Raw genomic sequence first — 16,483 nt, forward strand, 5'->3', positions numbered from 1 at the left:
GCATTCTCCTGCACCATGTCCGCAGCCCTGCATTCTCCTGTGCCATGCCAGCAGCCCTGCATTCTCCTGTACCATGTCCGCAGCCCTGCATTCTCCTGTACCATGTCTGCAGCTCTGCATTCTCCTGTACCATGCCCGCAGCCCTGCATTCTCCTGTACCATGCCCCCAGCCCTGCATTCCCCTGTACCATGTCCGCAGCCCTACATTCCCCTGTACCATGTCCGCAGCCATTGCAAACTTATTTTCTGAGGTTTTAATTACATTATTTTAATATAATCAGTCGTGAACTAAAGTGGGCCGGTCTAAGGAATGACACTCCAGGGCTGAAATGAGTCCCACTCCGTCCCTGGTGATACACTTTGTATAAAGTCACATAGAGCGCCCCATGCCCAATAGTGTCCATTATTCTGCACAATATATATTGCACAATACTGGGAATTTACACCTTTATCGTCACATGAGGTCACCCTTCCCTCCGCTTCCTATATTCTTATATATCATTACATCAGCTGCTGCAGCCAAGTGGAGTCAGCTCTCCTCCTGCACCCTATTAACCCCAATTCTGACCGGTCCCAGGATGAGCCCCCTCATATTCCTGTTTATGTTGGTGCTGACAGCCAGCTGGACCACAGGTGAGAATTCCAATGTAAAATGCCATTAACTGCAACCTATATATAGTGTGAGAGTATGGGGTGCCACAGAGGAACTATGCCCAACATTTATATATATATATATATATATATATATATATATATATATATATATATACCTCATTCCATTCTTTTTTATTTTATTAGAATATAATATGTGGGTGGAGGTTAGAAAGTTCACCAATTCCTCTACAGATCTGAAAGGGTGTAAATTAGGGGTGGTTAGCATCGCATTGGTGCGGTGAGCAGGCGTCAGTCATTTTGCTTTTTATTTTTAGGAAACTGAGCCACCCACGCGGCCACTTTCTATTCTACTATTGAGTCACTGAGGTTGGTGTGGGAAGTTGTAGCCATTCACCTTTGTATTAGTCAGCTTTGGTTGCATTTTCTCAGGTCATGGACCGTCTATGCTAAGTCATGGCCTTAGATGTGGGTTGTGGGGCCCATACTGTATAAATGTGGAACATATTGATATGTGATGTCTGGTAAGGGGGGGGGGGGTTCTGTAGCACACAGGGGTCCTGGATAATAGAGTATAGTATTTATCCCACAAAGGGTTGTAGATAGTGCAGGAGGATGTATAGTAGCTGAGGGGGGCTTATGTAGTACCCATTGGCCCTAAATAAAAGGGAATGGTTTTTGGAACACAGAAATGTTGAAGATAGTGTTGGGAGGAAGGGGTGTATGGAGTCTGGGGGAGGGGTTGATGTAGTACACAGGGATCCTAGGCAATGTTCCCTCTAATTTTTTACTGTGCTGAGCAAATTAAAAAATTTCTGAGCGCAAACCTTCAATAGAGGGGTGGGTGCTGTGCAATGTCCCCTTTAAGCTGCGCGCATGCGCGGACGCGTAGTCTGATTGAAGGTGCAAAATGCAGAGTGCCCACAGCATTGCCCCCAATCAATGCAGAGTGCCCACAGCATTGCCCCCAATCAATGCAGAGTGCACTGCCCAGTGCCCACAGCATTGCCCCCAATCAATGCAGAGTGCACTGCCCACAGCATTGCCCCCAATCAATGCAGAGTGCACTGCCCACAGCATTGCCCCCATTCAATGCAGAGTGCCCAAGCATTGCCCCCAATTAATGCAGAGTGCCCAAAGCATTGCCCCCAATCAATGCAGAGATGCCAGTGCTGCTCGGTCTGAATTTGTGCTGCTGCGCGGGACCTTCAATTAGACATACGCGCAGCTATTAAGCATACGCGCAGCTTAAAGGGAACATTGGTCCTAGTTCGCAGAGACATTTCTAAAGCTGGTCATATATGGATCAAAATTCGGCCAGTTCAGCAGGGACCAGCCGAGATTCAATCCATTTATAAGCAGGCTGATTGTACCCAAGTCAATCTATTGGTTGGCTTAGGTACAGCCAGCCTGTTGCATTTTTTACATTTGTTTACTGCCGGTGGCTATAGCCACTAGTAGTAATCGTTATGTTCTGCTGGCTGGGAAGGCTCCCTTAGCCCGCTTTTTGCCAGCAGGACATTGCCACTGTGGGAGGCATTCCCCCATCAACACTGACTGTGTTAATGGGAGAAATGAGTGGTTTTCATTCATTTTACCCATGGTCGTAGAAAATGGAGATAGTTTCTTAGAGCACAGAAGGGTTGTAGATACGGGGGGGGGGGGGGGCTGTATAGTGCTTTGGAAAAGGAGTTCTAGAAAATGGAGAATGGCTCCTTATGAAGTATTGAGGAGATCTGTGCTATGTAGGAAACAAAAGTAGACCAAAGTATTCCATATGTTCTCTACTTTAAAGCTGTGTCTTTTGTTGGTGGACTTACCCTATGGTGAGCTTTATAGCTACCTACACCAAAACATGTAGCAAAGCCTTCCCCTAATTAGAAGGTACTAGAGATCTGCTACAAAACATGCCTGACTGAAAGCCACCCCATTACTTGGTCAATGCTGTGGATTAAAGGCCAGCTAAAATGTGGCCTGGCCAAAACCTGCTCCTCCATTGGGGCAGTGCTGAGGGCTAGAGGCCAGCTAAAACATGGCCTGGCTAAAATGAGCCCTATCACGGGGGAACCACTCTGGGATACGGGCCAGGTGCTACATGACACTGTAAAGTTTCTGCACCCAAGCAGATGGAAGAATAGGCTATGCGGGGATAGCTATCCAGGTATGTCATCTTTATGTCTGATGAGTATGAAGCTTAGTGGTTCTTGAGGGCCATAAAGGGCCCTACAACAAACCAGAATTCCATTAGGACAATTAAAGTTTGAGAGTTGGAGGATTGTAAAGAACCCCAAGGAGGACCTGTTGTAGAGTCCTGGACCCACAGCCTATACATCTTCCCTTCAACCCCCAGAGGTTGAAACATGTGCAGTCAATCACATGATTAACTGCAACAGAAGTTGATTGGTAGGCAGCATAGATGCCCCCATTCTCGGCCTGACTTTCTGTATAAAGGAGGGGAAAATAATATAGAAACAGGACTTGGCTCAGGCCATATAGGTCCCGGGTAGTTCGTTGTCTAGCTGTTCCTTCTGTGTGAGGACTCCTTTGGTGCCATTTTGTCCGCTTGACCATAATTTTGCTACTTACCTTCTTAACTTCATCAATGGCAACCGGTGAACTCCCAATAAAGCATTATTAATCCAGAGTAGAAGTAAGGAATTTCCGAGGGAGCAATTGTAGCTGGGGTGGCTGTAGTCATCCAGATGTTCCATCTTGGTGTGCTTTGGATATAAAGATGGTCGGCTCTCGAGGGCCACAAAGGGCTCAAATGCCAAAACAAGCCAGAATTATATTGGAACAATTTTTTTTAAAGATCCAAAGGCTGAGAATTGTATGGGGCCCCTTGGAGGAGCTGTTGTAGAATCCCTGATAGGTGATGGTGCTGGTAATCCATGGGGTAGGTTTGGCTCTCTGTTGTGAAGCAGAATTCAGGTAGTAACCAGGACTCTTCATGCATACTCTGTCTCAGGGACTTTCCAGCCTCGCTGTACTTCACCCTCTGGGAGTCTGTTTGTTTGTTCACAAATTTGCCAACACCCAGTGTGATCTCATCACATGACTGAGCCGTGTAACAGGATCTTCATTTCAAGAAACCTTGTCTGTAAGGGAGAATTTAAAAAAAAAATTATACATTTACCGACCCCTTCCTCACACTCCATTATTTGTTTTTCCATTGAATTTTTATTGAAAGTTTTGCAAAGTACAATGGTACAATACAGAACAAATATAGAATGAAAAGTAACGGTTACAAAAATGGGTTACAACTAGCGTGGTCTATTAGCATTAGTACAGTAGGTACGCAATGTATCAGACTTAGCTCTATGCATGGTGACCGTATCCAAGATGTAGTAAAAGGGAGCATATGAAGGGGAAGGATGGGAGGGGGGAAGGGGGAGAGAAAGGGAGGGGAAGGTAAGGAAGAGGGGAGGAGGGGGGGAGAGAGGGAAGGGGGGAGAGAAGAGAAGGAGATAAGATAAGAGCGATAAGAGGTAAAGAGATAAAGAGGAAGGGGAAGGGGGAGGAGGGGGGACTCACTCTCCATTCTGACAGATCCTCCACAGCAGCCAGCGGGAGAGGAGAGGAGAGAAGTTGGCAGAGCCGGGAGAGATCAAAGTGGGCCAAGAGAGAGGAAACAGCAAGTCTGGGAGAGGTCAAAGTAGAGACAGGAGAGATCAAAGCGAGCCAGGAGAGAGAGGAAACAGCAAGTCTGGGGGGAAATCAAAGCGGGGACAGGAGAAATCAAAGCGGGGATAGACGAGATCAAAATGGGACCAGGGCAGAGAAAACGGCAGGTCTTGGAGCGATCAAAACAGGGCTGGGGGAGATCAAAGTGGGGAGGGGAGAGATCAAAGTGGAGCAAGGAGAGAGAAAACAGCAAGTCTGGAAGAGATCAAAGCAGGGCCAGGAGAGATCAAAGCAGGGCCAGGAGAGATCAAAATGGGGACAGGAGAGAGAAAACGGCAAGTCTTGGAGAGATCAAAGCGGGGCCGAGAGAGATCAAAGCGGGGTCAGGAGAGATCAAAGCGGGGTCAGGAGAGATCAAAGCGGGGTGGGGAGAGAGGAAATGGCAAGTCTAGGACAGATCAAAAGGGAGGCCAGGAGAGAGGTAACAGCAAGTCTGGGAGAAGTCAAAGCGGGCCAGGAGAGAGAAAATGGCAAGTCTTGGAGAGATCAAAGCAGGGCCAGGAGAGATCAAAGCGGGGTGGGGAGAGAGGAAATGGCAAGTCTGGGAGAGATCAAAGGGGGGCCAGGAGAGATCAAAGTGGTGCCAGGAGAAAGGAAACAGCAAGTCTTGGAAAGATCAAAGCAGGGACAGGAGAGATGAAAGCGGGGATAGACGAGATCAAAATGGGACCAGGACAGAGAAAACGGCAGGTCTTGGAGCGATCAAAGCAGGGCCGCGAGAGATCAAAGTGGGGTGGGGAGAGAGGAGATGACAAGTCTGGGAGAGATCAAAGGGGGGCTAGGAGAGATCAAAGTGGTGCCAGGAGAGAGGAAACAGCAAGTCTGGGAGAGATCAAAGCAGGGCCAGGATAGATCAAAGCAGGGCCAGGAGAGATCAAAGCAGGGCCAGGAGAGATCAAAATGGGGACAGGAGAGAGAAAACGGCAAGTCTTGGAGAGATCAAAGCGGGGCTGAGAGAGATCAAAGGGGAGCCAGGAGAGAGGAAACAGCAAGTCAGGGAGAGGTCAAAGCGGGGACAGGAGAGATCAAAGTGAGCCAGGAGAGAGGAAACAGCAAGTCTGGGAGAGTTCAAAGCAGGGACAGGAGAGATCAAAGCGGGGATAGACTAGATAAAAATGGGACCAGGACAGACAAAACGACAAGTCTTGGAGCGATCAAAGCAGGGCCAGGAGAGATCAAAGTGGGGTGGGGAGAGAGGAAATGGCAAGTCTGGGAGAGATCAAAGGGGGGCCAGGAGAGATCAAAGCGGTGCAAGGAGAGAGGAAACAGCAAGTCTGGGAGAGATCAAAGCAGGGCCAGGAGAGATCAAAGCAGGGCCAGGAGAGATCAAAGCAGGACCAGGAGAGATCAAAGCAGGACCAGGAGAGATCAAAGCAGGGCCAGGAGAGATCAAAATGGGGACAGGAGAGAGAAAACGGCAAGTCTTGGAGAGATCAAAGCTGGGCTGAGAGAGATTAAAGGGGAGCCAGGAGAGAGGAAACAGCAAGTCAGGGAGAGTTCAAAGTGGGGACGGGAGAGATCAAAGCGGGCCAGGAGAGAGAAAACGGTAAGTCTTGGAGAGATCAAAGCAGGGACAGGAGAGATCAAAGTGGGGATAGACGAGATCAAAATGGGACCAGGACAGAGAAAACGACAAGTCTTGGAGCGATCAAAGCAGGGCCCGGGAGAGGGGAAATGGCAAGTCTGGGAGAGATCAAAGGGGGGCCAGGAGAGATCAAAGTGGTGCCAGGAGAAAGGAAACAGCAAGTCTTGGAGAGATCAAAGTGGGGACAGGATAGATCAAAGTGGGGATAGACAAGATCAAAATGGGACCAGGGCAGAGAAAACAGCAGGTCTTGGAGCGATCAAAACAGGGCCGGGAGAGAGCAAAGTGGAGTGGAGAGAGAGGAAATGGCAAGTCTGGGAGAGATCAAAGGGGGGCCAGGAGAGATCAAAGCGGTGCCAGGAGAAAGGAAACGGCGAGTCTGGGAGAGATTAAAGCAGGGCCAGGAGAGATCAAAATGGGGACAGGAGAGAGAAAACGACAAGTCTTGGAGAGATCAAAGGGGGGCCAGGAGAGATCAAAGCGGTGCAAGGAGAGAGGAAACAGCAAGTCTGGGAGAGATCAGAGCAGGGTCAGGGGAGATCAAAGCAGGGTGGGGAGAGAGGAAATGGCAAGTCTGGGAGAGATCAAAGGGGCGCCAGGAGAGATCAAAGCGGTGCCAGGAGAAAGGAAACGGCGAGTCTGGGAGAGATTAAAGCAGGGCCAGGAGAGATCAAAATGGGGACAGGAGAGAGAAAACGACAAGTCTTGGAGAGATCAAAACAGGGCCGTTAGAGATCAAAGCGGGGTGGAGAGAGAGGAAATGGCGAGTCTGTGAGAGATCAAAGGGGAACTAGGAGAGATCAAAGCGGTGCCAGGAGAGAGGAAATGACGAGTCTGTGAGAGATCAAATCGTCCAGGAATGATCACAGTGGGGCAGCAGAACCTGGATAGGAGGGGCGGCATGTAGAGAAACTGATCCCCTCCATTTTCCTCCTGCAGCCGCTGAATACCGGCAGAAGGGAGAGGAGGAGAAGCCAGAATTCAACAGCTACAAGGGATCCGTTTTTGTACATGCCACACTATCTTGTTAGGACATTCTGTGGCTGCACCCTAAGTGGCAGTGTGCCCCAGGCAGCTGCCTGGGGCACACTGCCACCTAGGGGGCAGCCACGGCATGTCCAAAAAAGACAGTTTGCCAAATGGTAGCTCCGGCCCTCACTACAGCACGACTGATTGACCCCGTGTGCTGCTTCTCTTTTTCCCAGTCTGAGCCCTGCTGTACAGACATTTGAGAGGCTGGCACCAGGTCAGGTTTGGATACTTACATTGTTTGCATTTAATGATTACAGAGCTGCATTAGTTTGTGTTCTATATCTGTCGGGAGTTCAGCATCCACACTGAAATACTGTATGTGTTCTCTTATTTATTTCTATAGGGGGTGAGGGGATGAAGACTGCCCATCTACACGCAGAGATCGGCTCATCTGTGTCCTTCCCCGGGGAGAAGATTGATAATTACACGGTTTTTGACTTAGGAAGAACCAATGGAGGCGTTGTAGTGGCATGTCATGGTGACTGCAAAGTACGGGATCCGTACACCCAACGTGGCCACTTCTACCAACACAATGGGACTTTTCTGCTGACTCAGCTAAGAAAGGAGGACAGCGGGACCTTTGAGTACAAAGTGAACTTCACCTTGAAGGAACGGATCCATCTCCGGGTGATGGGTGAGTCTGGTATATGGGTGGCAGTTATGACACATGGGGGAGGTTACCAAAGGGAATAGAACTGAAATGTATAGCTGAACTCTGGTCAACCTTTAAAAACTGGCTCCCCCCACTTCCCCTACTATTACAACGGAGGACAGAGGACACACATCTGACAACGGAGGACAGAGGACACATCTGACAACGGAGGACAGAGGACACATCTGACAACGGAGGACAGAGGACACATCTGACAACAGAGGACAGAGGACACATCTGACAATGGTCGAGATGGTACCAATCCTTATATTACTGTATACTCAGGATGAGGATATAAGGGAGATAAGAACAAGGACTAGTGCTCTCCGTATAGATACTTTTATTGCCCACAAAAGAAAATTAACGCAAAAGCACAACAAGCTGTGCGGGCTGGACAAGCAGAGATACATCTAGGAACTGACAGCGAAGTGGCATAGAATAGTAGGCTCCGCCCCTATACGCGTTGCGTCACATGTCGACTTCCTCCGTAGAGGAGGAGCCAGCCACGATCCTTCACTCTATAAATACACTTTCTTAATTCACGTTCACCGAGCCTCAGCAGGTGATTGGTAATTAAACCAATCATTCCCGCACTTCTGAAAAGGCTACGAATCCGGAAGGAAGAATTCCAGCATATACTTACGGGACATCCAACACATAAAAAACTGTCCTCTGCAGAGCTTCCACCGCTGGAGACCGGATCGGATCAGCTTCATAAAAGGGTATGTATAGCGATTTCTTCTTTACAGGGCTAGATAGGTGAGTGTTAGATCGTGGGGATCTATAGATGCAGGGATTTTACTTTTAAGGTGGATTCATCCTTTAAGGCTGATAGTTTCAGCCATAATCCCAGTAAACCACTTGCAAACCGCGACATATACAGAGGCGTAACTAGAACCTTCAGGGCCCCGGTGCAAGAAACCATAAAGGGCCCCCCCGGACCCCTGGCCGGGGCCCTTCCCTTCAAATCTGGGGCTCTTCCCACTGATCCTGGGGCCCTTTACTCTCATTGCTGGGGCCTTTATTACGGTCCCGCAGTGGGACCCTTTCACAAGTTCTGCAGTGGGCCCCCTTCCTGCCATCTTGGCGCCTCCCCACGGTGGTGGAATGCCAGGGCCCGGTCGCAAGTGTGACCTTTGCGATCCTGGAAGTTCACCCACTGGTGTCAGTAGTTTTTATTTTTTGGTATTTTAATTGTATTTTTTATCATTTTATTTTTTTACAATGTCACTGACTATGACTCTGTCCATTCAGAAAAGGAAGGAGCTGATAAATTACATATTTACAGACCCCTTCCTGGTTCTCTATTGTGACACATCCCCTGCAGCAGCCGGCAGGAGAGGGAAGGGAGCACAGTGGGGGGACCAGGGGAGCACACAGGGGCCCAGAGACAGCAGAACACAAGTGAACTGGATAGGAGGAGTGGCGGGGGCAGCATATAGAGGAACCGGGGGGGGCAGCACAGTAGGGGGGGGACCAGGGGGGCACACAGGGGCCCAGAGGCAGCAGAACACAAGTGAACTGGATAGGAGGAGTGGCGGGGGCAGCATACAGAGGAACCAATCTCCTCCATTTTCCTCCTGCAGCTACAGGAGGAAAAAGGAGGACAGTGATTTCTCTACATGCTGCCCCCGCCGCCCCTCCTATCCAGGTGTACAGGGGAGCGGCACAGGCCCCCTGAAGCATGGGGCCCGGTTGCAATTGCAACCCCTGCAACCCCTGTAGTTACGCCCCTGGACGTATATATATATGTGTGTATTGTGGTCGGCAATTGGTTAAAAAGAATTAAGGATAACAATTGTTAATGTTACAGCCAGGGGATGTTCTTTGATCTTGCTGTTGATATTATTTTGCTCTTGTTTTCTGCAGCTCCGGTGATGGACCCGGTCTTGGAACAAGAAGTGAAAGGAAACGGTACCCAATGCTTGGTCACCCTCACATGCCGAACCAAGGGTGACAGTCCGTTCTCCTTCACAATTCTAAGGAACGATAAGATTTATCATACAGTGAAAAGCACAGACAACTCCGTCTCTCTGTCTATGGATGGCTGGGATCCAGAAACGTCCGGTATATTTTCCTGCGAGGTGACAAATGCGGTCAGCTCCAAGACATCTCCATCTATTCTATTCCTGCCACCAGGTACAATTATATTATTTTATATGGCAACGCCCAGAGCGCTCTGCAACATGAGCTAATGGGAAATTATAATGGTTTTGTATTTATTTTATTTTTTTAATTTTTTACATATGTTTTTTACTATTTTTATTTTATTATTAATAATAATAATAATAATTATTATTATTATATCTTGCTGTTGATATTATTTTGCTAATAATAATAATAATTATTATTATTATTATTATACAGGATTTATATAGCGCCAACAGTTTTACAATATGAGGGAAAACAGTACAATTATATTACAATTCAATACAGGAGGAATCAGAGGGCCCTGCTCCTTAGAGCTTACAATCTATGAAACTGTTGTTATTACAAATAAACATTTAATTATGCCTACGCCTATAAAAATGTAGACTGAAAGTAAAATTGTAAGTGATGCTTTTCATTAGTTAACTGAATATACACTCCCGTTACCAAAAGTATTGAGACGCCTGCCTTTACACACACATGAACTTTAATGCCATCCCAGTCTTAGTCTGTAGGGTTCAATATTGAGTTGGCCCACCCTTTGCAGCTATAACAGCTTCAACTCTTCTGGGAAGGCTGTCCACAAGGTTTAGTAAATGTGTCTATGGGAATGGTTCACCATTCTTCCAGAAGCGCATTTGTGAGGTCAGGCACTGATGTTGGATGAGAAGGCCTGGCTTGCAGTTGCTGCTCTAATTCATCCCAAAGGTGTTCTATCAGGGTTGAGGTCAGGATTCTGTGCAGGGCAGTCAAGTTCCTCCACCCCAAACTCACTCATCCAAGTCTTTATGGACCTTGCTTTGTGCACTGGTCAAAATCATTTGGTGGAGGGGGATTATGGTGTGGGGGGTTGTAATTCAGGGGTTGGGCTTGGCCCCCTTAGTTCCAGTGAAGGGAAGGCGTCAGTATACCAAGACATTTAGGACAATTTCATGCTCCCAACTTTGTGGGAAGAGTTTGGGGATCCTTCCTGTTCCTTGAAGAGTTTGGGGTGGAAGAACTTGACTGGCCTGCACAGAGTCCTGACCTCAACCAAATAGAACACCTTTGGGATAAATTAGAGTGGAGACTGCGAGCCAGGCCTTCTCATCCAACATCAGTGCCTGACCTCACAAATGTGCTTCTGGAAGAATGGTCAAACATTCCTATAGACACACTCCTAAACCTTGTGCACAGCCTTCCCAGAAGAGTTGAAGCTGTTAATGGGTTAGTGGGTTAAGGACCTTCTACGGCCCTGTCCAGTTTATGGGTTAAGGACCTTCTACGGCCCTGTCCAGCTGATGGGTTAAGGACCTTCTATGGCCCTATCCAGCTGATGGGTTAAGGACCTTCTATGGCCCTGTCCAGCTGATGGGTTAAGGACCTTCTACGGCCCTGTCCAGCTGATGGGTTAAGGACCTTCTACGGCCCTATCCAGCTGATGGGTTAAGGACCTTCTACGGCCCTGTCTAGCCGATGGGTTAAGGACCTTCTAAGGCCCTGTCCAGCTGATGGGTTAAGGACCTTCTACGGCCCTGTCCAGCTGATGGGTTAAGGACCTTCTACAGCCCTATCCAGCTGATGGGTTAAGGACCTTCTACGGCCCTGTCCAGCCGATGGGTTAAGGACCTTCTACGGCCCTGTCCAGCTCTCCTAGAGTAACTGCCTGTCTCCTGGAATCTCCTCCATGCTCTGAGACTGTGCTGGGAGACACAGCAAACCTTCTGGCAATGGGACGTATTGATGTGCCATCCTGGAGGAGTTGGGCTGCCTTTGCAACCTCTAGAGCAGTAATGGTGAACCTTGGCACCCCAGATGTTTTGGAACTACATTTCCCATGATGCTCATGCACTCTGCAGTGTAGGTGAGCGCCATGGGAAATGTAGTTCCAAAACAACTGGGGTGCCAAGGTTCACTATCATTGCTCTATATCTACAGGGTCCAGGTATCTCCTCATGCTACCAGTAGTGACACTGACCCTGGCCAAATGCAAAACTAGTGATAAACAGTCAGAAAAGATGAGTAGGGAAAAAATGTCAGTGGCCTCCACATGTAAAACCATTCCTGTTTTGGAGGTTGTCTCATTGTGGCCCATCTAGTGCACATGTTGTTAATTTCATTAACACCAAAGCTGAAACTGATTAACAACCCCCCCTGCTACTTAACTGACCAGATCAATATCCCAGGAGCTTAATTGATTTGATGCGATACTCTGATTACAAAGTGTTAGTTTCATTTTTGTGAGCAGTGTATATGAGAAACACGATCTTCTTTTGGTAATATTGTCTTGCGAAATTTTTTTATTCCTTATGCAATTTATAGACAAAAAATAACAAAACTAAAACTTGTCTTTGTTTTTTTTAATGCAGCAGAATAAATGAACAAACTAAAGAAATAAAAAGAGAAAAAAGGTTGAAAAATAATTGGTTAGAATAATTAAAAAACAAAACTAAAACTTTTTCCTATCTTGTTTAAAGTTAGCTTAAAAAAGAATTGTTACTGTATCTAAAAAGTGTTCATTTTATTATCTAATGAATCCTTCTATGACACTAGAATTATTATTCTGGTACCGGGCATTGCAAATACCTTTTTTTTTTTGTGTGTGTGTTTTTTTTTTTAACCACTTCATGCGAATCGACATACCTGTACCTGTCCCTGAATCTGTCCCTGTCCCTGAATCTGCACCTGTATCTGTCCCTGTCCCTATATCTGTCCCTATATCTGTCCCTCTCCCTCTCCCTGTACCTGTCCCTGTATCTGTCCCTCTCCCTGTACCTGTCCCTGTACCTGTCCCTGTATCTGTCCCTCTTCCTGTACCTGTCCCTGTATCTGTCCCTCTCCCTGTACCTGTCCCTCTACCTGTACCTGTCCCTGTACCTGTCCCTGTATCTGTCCCTCTTCCTGTACCTGTCCCTGTATCTGTCCCTCTCCCTGTACCTGTCCCTGTACCTGTCCCTGTATCTGACCCTCTTCCTGTACCTGTCCCGTACCTGTCCCTCTCCCTGTCCCTGAATCTGTACCTGTATCTGTCCCTGTCTCTATATCTGTCCCTCTCCCTGTAGCTGTCCCTGTACCTGTCCCTGTATCTGTCCCTCTCCCTGTACCTGTCCCTGTACCTGTCCCTCCCCCTGTACCTGTCCCTGTATCTATCCCTCTACCTGTACCTGTCCCTGTATCTGTCCCTCTCCCTGTACCTGTCCCTCTCCTGTACCTGTCCCTATCCCTGTATCTGTCCCTGTCCCTATCCCTGTACCTGTATCTGTCCCTGTACCCATCCCTGTATCTGTACCTGTCCCTGTACCTATATCTGTACCTGTATCTGTCCCTGTATCTGTCCCTATATCTGTCTCTGTCCCTGTACCTGTCCCTGTATCTGTCCCTGTCCCTATCCTTGTACCTGTCCCTGTATCTGTACCTGTACCTATACCTGTATCTGTACCTGTCCCTGTACCTATATCTTTCCCTGTACCTATATCTGTCCCTGTATCTGTCCCTGTACCTATATCTGTCCCTGTCCCTATCCCTGTACCTGTCCCTGTCCTCTTCCCTCTCCCTGTACCTGTCCCTCTTCCTGTACCTATCCCTGTCCATGTCCCTCTCCCTGTCCCTGTACTGTACCTCTCCCTGTATCTGTCCCTGTCCCTATCCTTGTACCTGTATCTGTCCCTGTCCCTATCCCTGTACCTGTCCCTGTACCTCTCCCTGTCCCTGTCCCTGTACCTATCCCTGTACCTTTACCTCTCCCTGTACCTGTATCTGTCCCTGTCCCTATCCCTGTACCTGTATCTGTCCCTGTCCCTATCCCTGTATCTGTCCCTGTCCCTATCCCTGTATCTGTATCTGTCCCTATTCCTGTACCTGTATCTGTCCCTGTCCCTATCCCTGTACCTGTATCTATCCCTGTCCCTGTCCTTATCCCTGTATCTGTCCCTATCCCTTTACCTGTATCTGTCCCTATCCCTGTACCCATATCTGTCCCTGTCCCTATCCCTGTACCTGTATCTGTCCCTGTCCCTATCCCTGTACCTGTATCTGTCCCTGTCCCTATCCCTGTACCTGTATCCATATCTGTTCCTGTCCCTATCCCTGTACCTGTATCCATATCTGTAGCGGAATGGACGCTAAGAGTGTGGTTTGTGTTGAAAGAGTGAGGGAGCAGTGTCCCTCAGGAGATGTGTGGGGGTTTGTTATTGTTAAATACCTGCATTCTATTGTCCTATTGTTCCTGTCTGGCAGAGTAAGGTTATTATGGGATGTTCAGCTTTGTGTGTGGAATGTCTCGAAGAGGGAGGGGTTTTGGCAGAGTGTAGAGCTCCCTTGTGTTTGTGTTTTCAATAAACAAGGCATTCTAGTTTTGACTCCCAGCCTATGTGTCGTCTAGTTCTTGGGAGGGAAGGATGGTATAACTCTACCTGGATTGTTGCATGCTGTACCTGACTATTGGGATTATTACCTGTTTTCCTGTCTATCAGCGGAGACCCTGTGGATTAAACTACTTCTCCGCTACAATATCTGTCCCTGTCCCTTTCCCTGTACCTGTATCTATATCTATATCTGTACCTGTATCTGTGAAAGTGAAAGGGGGGCACATAGGAGGGGGGGGGGTCAGAAGCAGGAACAATGCCCTGTGTCTCTCCCCGCAGCAGCTGAAAGTTGGCAGAAGGGGGAGAAACTTTCTTTCAGCTGCTGCAGAGAGCCGCACAGGGCTTCCTTCTGTAATTACCCCTCCGCCGGACCGCACCAATTCCCTGTGCTGTTGGTGCTCCTCCCCCTATCAGCGGCCCTGCAGATGAGGGAGACTGGACCATTGCACTGTAATGTAATCTATAATAACCTGATCAACTCTTCCCACTGGATACGTTTTGCTGCTTATTTTCACTATTTTATTTGCAGCGATATAACAAACTGTAAATTCTTCAGATCAGCTGATAACCACTTGCCAACCGCCCAGCCGCAGTTTTACTGGCTCGGCTGCGCGAACCAACGTAATATTACGTCGGTCGCTCGCATGGTGGCGAGGGGCAAGCGCTCGCTGCCGGCGGCAACGCTTCCGCCCCCCACTAGGCAGCAGGGATGCCAATACATGGGGCAGGCGGCTCCAATTGCCGCCGACCACCTGCGATCGCTCCCCTCTGAGAGAGAAGAACGGTCGGATGTTGTAAACACAGCTGACCGTTCTTCTCCCTGGAATGATCACAGAGCGCCTGTGACCCTTCTATATAGGATCACATGTCTCTATGGTCATTTCACAAGCCCCACCCCCATACAGTTAGTAAAAACTCCCCTAGGCTCACACTTAACCCTTTGATCACCCCTGGTGTTAACCCCTTCCCTGCCAGTGTCATTATTACAGTAACAGTACATATTTTTAGCACTGATTACTGTAGTAATGTCACTGGTACCCCCAAAAGTGTCAAAAATGTCAGTTAAGGGTCCGATCTGTCCGCCGCAATGTTGGAGTCCCGCAAAAAATCACAGATCGCCGCCATTACTAGTAAAAATTTTGATTTTTTTTTTTTAACCAAAAATATGTAGCAAAATACAAATTGTCCTAAAAGGATGAAAAAATTTGATTTTAAATTTTTTTTTTTTGGGAATGTTATATAGCAGAATTTGAAAAATATTGTTATTTTTTTTTGGTTTTTTTTTAGAATTTTCGCTCTTTTTTTGTTTATAAAATTCGCAGAGGTGATCAAATACCACCATAAAGTTAGAATCACTCCCCTAGGTACACATTTAACCCTTTGATCACCCACAGTGTTAACCCCTTCCCTGCCAGTGTCATTATTGCAGTGACAGTGCATATTTTTAGCACTGATTACTGTAGTAATGTCACTGGTCCCCCCCAAAAGTGTCAAAAATGTCAGTCAAGGGTCCGATCTGTCCGCCACAATGTCGCAGTCCTGCAAAAAATCGCAGATTGCCGCCATTACTAGTAAAAAAAAACAATAAAAATGACACAAATCTTTTATGTAGTTAGTAGCTGTGATAACTTTTGCGCAAACCAATCAAAATACGCTTATTGCGATTTTTTTTACCAAAAATATGTAGCAGAAAACAAATTTGCCTGAAAGGATGAAAAAATTTGATTTTTAAATTTTTTTTGGGGGGGGGGGGGGAATGTTATATATCAGAATGTGAAAAATATTGTTTTTTTTTTTTTTTTTTTCAGAATTGTCGCTATTTGTTTGTTTATAGAGCAGAAAAATAAAAATCGCAGAGGTGATTAAATACCACCATACAGTTAGAAACACTCCCCCTAGGTACACTTTTAACCCTTTGATCGCCCACAGTAATAACCCCTTCTCTGCCAGTGTCATTAGTACAGTGACAGTGAATATTTATAGCACTGATTACTGTAGTAATGTCACTGGTCTCCCCAAAAGTGTCAAAAATGTCAGTTAGGGGTCCAATCTGTCCGCCGCAATGTCGCAGCCCTGCAAAAAAAAATCGCAGATCGCCACCATTACTGGCAAAAAAAAAAAAATAATAAAAATGACAAATCTTTCCCGTAGTTTGTAGAAGCGATAACTTTTGCGCAAACCAATCAAAATACGCTTATTGCAATTTTTTATCAAAAATATGTAGCAGAAAACAAATTGTCCTAGAAGGATGAAAAAAATTTGATTTTTAATTTTTTATTTTTTTTTTGGGGAATGTTATATAGCAGAATGTGAAAAATATTGTTTTTTTTTTCAAATTGTCACTATTTGTTTATTAAGTGTCAAAAATGTCAGTTAGGGGACCGATCTGTCTGCAGCAATGTCGCAGTCCCGCTAAAAATCGCAGAT

The 16,483-nt window shown here is 47.0% G+C and overlaps 1 pseudogene across 1 annotated transcript in view; it reads left to right on the forward strand.

The window, feature by feature from the left end:
• The window catches only part of LOC309552695, a 40,422-nt pseudogene that overhangs the window by 4,952 nt on the left and 18,987 nt on the right, over positions 1 to 16,483 (forward strand). Inside the window, exons 2-3 of the transcript XR_014226136.1 lie at positions 7,257 to 7,547; positions 9,435 to 9,704. The product of XR_014226136.1 is annotated as an uncharacterized misc_RNA (transcript). The remainder of the gene's footprint in view (positions 1 to 7,256; positions 7,548 to 9,434; positions 9,705 to 16,483) is intronic.

This window comes from Pelophylax lessonae (genome assembly GCF_965119305.1).
Source record: "Pelophylax lessonae genome assembly, chromosome: 1".
Classification (NCBI taxonomy): domain Eukaryota; kingdom Metazoa; phylum Chordata; class Amphibia; order Anura; family Ranidae; genus Pelophylax; species Pelophylax lessonae.